The sequence below is a fragment of the Terrapene carolina genome, unplaced genomic scaffold, assembly GCF_002925995.2.
Source record: "Terrapene carolina triunguis isolate 2854851 unplaced genomic scaffold, T_m_triunguis-2.0 Scaffold66, whole genome shotgun sequence".
Taxonomy (NCBI): Eukaryota; Metazoa; Chordata; order Testudines; family Emydidae; genus Terrapene; species Terrapene triunguis.
The window spans coordinates 17,900,213-17,908,340 of NW_020664417.1; the positions used below are offsets into that span (position 1 = coordinate 17,900,213).

Here is an 8,128-nt window from a genome sequence, read left to right on the forward strand (position 1 = left end):
CCTTTAATCATTCTTGTTGCTCTTCTCTGGACCCTTTCCAATTTCTCTAAGATGGTTAACACACCCCACTGTAGTGTATAATATAGTCAAATAAAAAATAAGGACCATAAACCATGGTTCAGAAGTGAAGCTGAGTCCCACAGGTCATGGTATTGCATGGTTCTAATGCTGTAGCAAATGGCTTTGATTGAGTCTTGTTTGGAGATTGAGGGTTTTTTTTCAAAATGATACTTTTGGGGTGTGAAACTATATTGGTTGAAACTGAAGAAAATGTTGGCATGGATTCCTGTGAAGCACACAGCTCTAGTATGTAGGTTCACAGAGTGAGAGTAAAGCCGCAAGTAGATTGTATATGCTCAATCATAAAGAGTACTCTCCTAAACCCTCCATTTTAGTGGCCATTTAAAAGAACAGAACGAAACCAAGGACACTCTACCTGAGCTTGGTTCTTTTGTTTCAATGGTATTTAAGGGAATAGTTGCTTCTACTGAGTTCAAGTCAAATGAGCTTTTCTATACAGAAAATAGAAATATGTTAACATCACTGCTGTACACATTCAAGCTGTAGAAACCAAATGGAAATATTATTATAATAAATAATAATAAAAGATCTGTTGGTCTTATTTTTAATCTCTGTAATCTATTTTCCTCATACGGATCAGTTTCAGTCATATCATTGCATGTTAAAATTGTTCACGCTTTAACATTTCAGTAAGCATTAATTTATTTTTTAATATTAAGGTTACAGATAAATGGCTTGAAATATTAATGTGCCAACATATTATTAACTTTCCATGCGTCTTGCCTATAGTCCTCAGTCAATTATAGAGCACAATCGAAACTGGATAGGCTATGTTCACTTAGGGTCAGTGACATTTTCAGATGGACTGTCCTTTGCTGGTGCAGAACCCCCTGGTGACAGAAAAGTATCTCAGAAAGGGATAGCATTGCAAATTGAGGACCAGCAATACTCCAGAAGAGGCTGGCATTGGCCAGGACTGGAGTATAATCAAGGTATCAGGAAAATATGTATATCCTAAAAGGATTAAGGATGTCATCCACTGGCAGACTCTCACAGGGAGATCAAGCAGTGGGTGAAACCCCATTAAACGATCACTGCAAATCTGAGAGATCACTGAAGAAATTAAAAAGTAAGAATAATATAATAACAAAAATATAAGAATAATAAATATAAAAAAGTTTACACTTACTCTTGACTTTTTCCACCTACAGCAACAAACAATGATAACAATAATAAGGAGCATCCCAAAGAAAATGCTGAGTCCTATCACTGAATAAGCAAACAAATAGCATCAGTTACTGTGAATCATCAAGAAAGGGAACAAACAAATACATCCTTTGGCAGGATATAACGACACAAGAGAGAACAGTTATATAATACAGTGAAATCTCAATCTTCAAAAATGAAAGTGCAAAATTAAAAAAAAAATCTTGATGAGCACAGAAAGTAGCAAATCAGCTCAGGACAACTAACCCCTAACCTCCTCTAAGTGTCTGTTGAACTTCATGAAGGTCAGCACTAAGTTTAGAAACATTTTCCCAAACGATAGGTCTATGTTTTAGATGAAGACACTCACGGAGCTCCAAACTTTTTGACCTGCCTTGGAAAATGTTTGGAATACACATGATTTGATTCCAAAACTTGGGTTTTGTTGTTTTTTGCCATCTTCTGCAGCATGGGCATGGACCACTTGCAGATTTAAACTAGTGTAAATGATGGAGTCTCTGTAACTTTAAGTCTTTAAATCATGATTTGAGGACTTCAATAACTCAGTCAGAGGTTAGGGGTTTATTACAGGAGTGGGTAGGTGAGGTTCTGTGGCCTGCAATGTGCAGTGTGTCAGACTAGATGATCATGATGGTCCCTTCTGGCCTTAAAGTCTGTGAGTCTATGATTAATTACTTGAGCAATAAGGTATCACAAACAGTGATAGGGGAAGCTTGAAAATTTTACCTTTGGATTTGGTTCAGATAAGCAGCCTGTATTCAGGTGTTAGTACTATGATTATCTGAATTTCTTGGGCTGTTAGTCAAATAAGAACAGGCTTTTTCAGTATTTATACCTGCTACTGTATTTTCTACTCCATGCATCTGATGAAGTGGGTTCTAGCCCATGAAAACTTATGCCCAAATAAATTTGTTAGTCTCTAAGGTGCCACAAGGGCTCCTCGTTGTTTTTGCTAAAACAAAACAGGATTTCTGCCAATCTGACCTAAGGGAAAATTTCTTCCGGACCCCAGATATGCTGGTTAGTTGGACCCTGAGCATTTTGGCAAGACCCAGTGGCCAGACACCTGGGAAAGAATTCTCTGAAGTAACTCAGAGCCCTCCCAATGTAGTGCCTCGTCATCAGGCGTTGGGGATATTTGCTACTAGCAGTCACAGATAGGCTACATGCCAGTCTAGGCAGTCTTATCACTGGATCCCGCTACAAACTTATGAAACTCAGTCTTGAAGCCAGTTAGGTTTTTTGCCCCCAGTGCTCCCCTTGGAAGGCTGTTCCAGAACTTCACTCCTATGATAGTTAGAAACCTTCATCTAATATCAAACCTAAACTTGTTGATGGCCAGTTTATATCCATTTATTTTTGTGTCAACATTGGCCCTTAACTTAAATAACTCCTCTCCCTCCCTGGTATTTATCCCTCTTGTGAAGTGCTGGGAGTTGAAGGTGCTTAGTACCACCTCATGGGATCTGACTCCCCAAAATCCATCACAATAGATGTGTCTTTAAAAGCCAAAAATTCAAGTCATGTAATGAAATGGTATAATTTTGACTGAGCGTTTGTCTTTTCAACAAGAAGTCTAGCCAAATCAATAAATTCCTGAATGTAACTATTTACAGAAGGTTTACAATACAAGGCAGAGATTCCCAACGGTTGGACCACAGGGAGCTGGCTAGTCACATATTGTTGGCTCCTCTTCCTCACTTCAGCCTGATAAGACAACTACAATATGTAAAACCCTTGTTTATTTCTGTATAAGCAACTGCTGTAGTAGCCACAGAGATGTTATGTAATTGTGGAGGGGAGAGGTTCCATGAAACAATTCCTTTGTTAAAAGGTGGTCCACACTATGAAAAAAACTCAAGAACCTTTGCTTAAGGCATCTGAGTACTGTAAAACCTCAGCAAAAAGTTCTCTTTAAGGAGTTAAATGAAAAAACATCATATAGCGGGGGGAAAACACACTAATAACTATTGCTAGCCACAAAACCAAAAAGTACGTTTGTAAAGTAATTGTAAAGTTTTCCTTTGTTTTGTCTCTCCTAGCCACTCACCACACTCTCCCATACTTAACCCCAGTCTTGGTTTCCAAGGAGTAACATTATCATTGGAATTAGGGTACTTAGTGAGAAAAAAAGATATTGAAAAAACAATGAGGAGTCATTGTGGCACCTTAGAGACTAACAAATTTATTTCCACTCTGAAAGATATTGAAGTTATTATTAAAATAAAAATAAATCAATAGTACTTCAGTGGATACTAACTACTAATATAGCACAATGCATTATTATTAGTCAGATGAATATACAACAATAATATTAAGGTTTGCGCTTAAATAAAAAGTCCTTTAAAATTTCCTTTATAGATGCAGTTCTTTTCAGGCCATTGTGGGCATGCAATATAATGTCTGGTCTTCAAAACTAGCAATGGTAAAATAAACCCAGCAATGAGAAAGAAAGGGGTGGCCTATTGGAAAGTGGAAATATACATATTAAAGTTGTTGACATACCTAGTCCAGATGTTTGCTGTTCTTTCTCTATGGAAAAAAACAAAACAAAACAACAAATTTAATTTGGAGGGGGAAATAGGCTTTTTGGAGGCAGGGGCCTAGCCTTCTTTTGTGCTTGTACAGCATCTAGCATGATGTGGGTGCTACCAGAAACAAATAATAATATGCAACTTCTTATCTGTCACAGTTAGTAATTTTCCTTCCAGCTACTAATTACTGCATGCTTATATTCACTCTGACCATTTTGCTTGTATGTTGCATCCCATTTCCCCCTCCCTACATCTCTCTTTTGTCTAGACTGTAAGCTCTTTGGGGCAGGGACTGTTTCTTCTTACATGTTCATACAGCACTTAGTGCAATGAGGCCCCAATCCTGACAGTGGCCTTAAGCTCCACTGTAATACAAATAACTATTAATAATAATCTGTTACTAATGAGGTAAGGTGGATCCTGACAGTGTGGGTTGAGTTGGAGAGGACCACGAGAGTGCGGCCTGATGTCACTTCTCCTTCCTGACTTTCTTCTGGTTACTCCACTCTCTGGCTCAGGTGTGTGTTGCAGTGAGAAGCACAGAGCAGACAACTGGCATAGGGGAAGGAAATCCAGCAGCCATCTGCAGGGCAAGCAGAATAGCTCTAACAGCTGTTGGAGGAGAATAATACACCACAAAAAACCATCAAACTCTGGCCTTGAGGCCATGCCATGACAAGAGCATAGCTCTCAAGTGTTGTGAAGCTCTGTGATTTTATGTAAATTGTTTTATGTAAAACTTCAATAAAAATTGTGGCATTAGTGCTTGTGAAAGGCATTGGTTTGACACCAGATTCCCCTTACAAGGTTCCCCCTAAAGCACAGGGCCGGCTCTAGGCATCAGCGCTCCAAGCATGTGCTTGAGGTGGCACTTTCCAAGGAGCGGCACTCCGGCTCCCTTTTTTGTTTGTTTTTTGTTTTGCTTGGGGCGCAAAAAGCCGGGAGCCGGCCCTGAGTGGAGGTGAGCTGCGATGGTGGGGGGCGCGGGGAGGGCCGCAGGAAGTAACCCGGGGGGGGCAGAGGAACCGCCTCCCCCCCCAGCTCACCTCTGCTCCACCTCCGCCTCCTCCCCCGAGTGCGCCGCTGCACCGCTTCTCCCCCCTCCCTCCCAGGCTTGCCGCGCAAATCAGCTGTTTTGCGGCAAGCCTGGGAGGGAGGGGGGAGAAGTGGAGCGGCGGCAGCGTGCTCAGGGGAGCAGGCGGAGTGGAGGTGAGCTGCGGCGGTGGGGGGTGTGGGGAGGGCCGCAGGAAGTAACCCTGGGGGGGGGGGCAGAGGAACCGCTTCCCCCCCCAGCTCACCTCCGCTCCTCCCTGAGCGCATCGCCGCTCCGCTTCTCCCCCCTCCCTCCCAGGCAAGCCTGGGAGGGAGGGGTAGGAGGGGAAATGCGGCACGCCAGGGGGAGGAGGTGGGGCCGGGGATTTGGGGAAGGGGTTGGAATGGGGCAGGGAAGGGGCAGAGTTGGGGCTGGGCCGGAGGGTGTGTGAAAATTTTTTTGCTTGGGGCGGCAAAAAACTTGGAGCCGGCCCTGCTAAAGCAGCAGAAACAGGTTTGGGGAGGCAAGACTTTATTTCTTACATCACTCAGCAGATGGGGGAGGACCTCAGAAGCAGCTTTGTGGAGAGCCAAGGATAACCAAGTGATCACAGTTCATGGGCAGGATGGAGTCTGTGGGTTATTGGGGTGAACCTGGGAGAGTAACTGCACAATGACATTAGCCCCATTCACCCCTATTCTGTTCTCCCACTAGATCATTTCCCACACAGAAACTCCTACTCCTCCCTTAGCTCATGTCCCCTCTTAGCTCACTTCCTATCTCCTGTCCCCAATGGTTTCTGCTCCCCATCATTCCTGCTCCCTCTCCACAGCTCCTGCTTCCTCTCCTTAGTTCCCCTCAGTAACCCATCTATTCCTCACAAATAGCTCCAGCTGCTTTCCATAGCTCCTGTGTCTCCCCCATTAGCCCCTCACCTACCCTGACAGTTGGACACTGCTGCTATCTCCTGCCTTCTGTGAGCCAGATTAAGGGCTAGACACAAGAGGGACAGGCTGAGGGCTCATTACTAAATTCCTGTGTTGGCTTAGATTCTACATTTTCATTTTTAAAATTGATGGTTGCACAGAGAAGCTTGAGCATGTGACCAGAATATAATCAACACAGTGATGTCTGCCTGAATCTGCATAGAGGGAGGAGAAACTGCCAGGAAGCTGCCTGGCCTCACATCCACCATGAAAGCAGACCAAGTATGCTTTGGGAGTCAGTCTGAATAGGGACAGGCTTGGATGCCCCGCTAGACCTGTAGAACTGGCTTTTCCTTGGTGAGGTGTAAACATTCTGCTAGCTCTGCAGGATTGGCTCCCTTTAGTGAGGTGTGGGATTCTGTTTGGAATCCACTCCACTTCTGGCCTTTTGGCTCCATGGATAAATTTGGAGACAAATGCTGGTAATATCTCCAGTGACACCCATTCATGGCACCAAACGGACATGTCCCTCACATTAGGCTGAGCAGTCCTTGTCCCTCTCTTTGTTTGGTGATGAAACAAGTTAAAAGCTTAGTATTTAAATTATCAATATTGAGCATCTGAGCTAACCCACCGAAGAGATGAAAGAGGCAGTTCACAACGCTCAGAAATATTGCTTTAGGCTATCTGTACACTAAGGTAGATGTCTGTGCCTAGGTTATACTCGTTCATATTTCCGTCATATTTGCTTCCTCGGGTTGTGATAAGGGAGAAAGAGAGAATGCACACACACTAGAGCTGGTTGGGAATTTTTAGACAAATTTTTGTTGTTGAAGAATTCCTGAAATGCTGGAACAGAAACTGTTTGCAAAACAGGGTCTGTTTCAACAAATTTCCCTACTCCAAAAAATGGAGACAGAAAAAAAAAATCAAAATTGTCAAAATGTTTAATGAAATGAAAATTTCTTGTCTTCCAGCTTCAAAATGTTCATTTTGAAATGTAAGCTAATTAGAGTTTTAAAGAGGTAAAAAAAAAGACCAAAATGTAACATTTTGACTTTAACTGAAAAAAAAATCAAATTTTTGGTTCATAACATTTTTAAGATTTCAACTTTTCATCCTGATTCAAAATGGCAAAAAGTTTTGAACTCTTGAACATACACATGGAATGGGAATACCATTTATAGTTCTCCCTCTCTCTCGCATACCTCCCCCTATCCCGCCCATCCATGTACCTGGCTTTTTCCTCCTGCATGCTGGCAGGATGGGGGTATTTTTCCCTAACTATTCTAAAATTAGAGAATTAAAACAATTTTAAAAATAGGACTGATTGAAAAGCCACTGAAAATGAGCAATTAAAAATTCTACTTCTTTAATGTTTAAATTTTGTTTTTTTGGTGGTTTTTTTTAGAAATAGAAAAATGTCATACTAGTCTATGGCTGGTCAACCCCCCCCAACCCCTTCCAAAAGAGTCAATAAACATTTGTCTGAAATTTTCAGGGGGTTGTAATCAAAATATTAATATTTGAAAAATTTAGTCCAACAATGTTAAAATAATTTAACCAGTAATGTTAACTCAGTCTCAGTGAGGTTTATAATACTGCAGTTACTTCCTTAAATCAAATCACTGAGGCATTATTAGCTCTTTGGCCAGCAAGTACACTCTGGCCAAAATTACCTCGATATAACAGCAGCTGCATCAGGCCGCAAAGGACTGCTTAGCTTAAACCTGGACTGAGCCCTGCATTTTCTGAAACTGGGGATAGCAAGATCTTTGCTGAATCTCTAAGACTGAAGTGCAGGCATTTTAACTCCATGGCACCTTCTTGGATGGTGATTTAAGCAGCAGGTCTTAACAGCAGTTAAGAAAAGGAGCCTTGTACCATCTCCATTGCACTAGCAAGGATGAATGGGCAAAGAAAATTCTGTCTAAGCAATTTGACTTTGAGGGAGAAATCTGCTTTGAGGGGAAAATCTGCAAGAGTCCATCACTGGAGGAGTGGCAAGGAGAGCAGAAAATAGTGCCGTAACAGGACTAGTATATGCACAGTGAGGGGGGAACAGATTCAACATTGTAAGGAAATAATGAATTAAAAAAACAGACCTGGCCCAAAATTCAGGTTGGTAGAGGTTGATCTGACTAACTTCTTGTCCTCCAAAGTTAGTTGTTTAGCAGTAGACTTGAAAAAGAACGTTGATTCTCTACTTATTTTCATTGTAGAACTTGAGGAGCTTTTTACTGATGGCAGCCCTGAAGTTGAGATTTTTTTATGTCCAAGCACTATGGTCATCGTCATGCCTAGGACGGTCACCACCGTGACGGGCGCCACCGTCTCCCGCATCGTGTTTGGGACGGTCACCACCGTGACGGGCGCCACCGTCTCCC

At 42.2% G+C, this 8,128-nt stretch overlaps 1 long non-coding RNA gene across 1 annotated transcript in view; it reads right to left on the reverse strand.

The window, feature by feature from the left end:
* The window catches only part of LOC115271166, a 9,592-nt gene extending 1,666 nt beyond the window's left edge, over positions 1-7,926 (reverse strand). The window contains exons 1-4 of the long non-coding RNA XR_003899768.1: positions 7,847-7,926; positions 3,754-3,780; positions 1,211-1,290; positions 437-512 (exon numbers count right to left, since the gene is read on the reverse strand). This is a non-coding gene — a long non-coding RNA (uncharacterized LOC115271166). The remainder of the gene's footprint in view (positions 1-436; positions 513-1,210; positions 1,291-3,753; positions 3,781-7,846) is intronic.
* Positions 7,927-8,128: the final 202 nt, after the last annotated feature.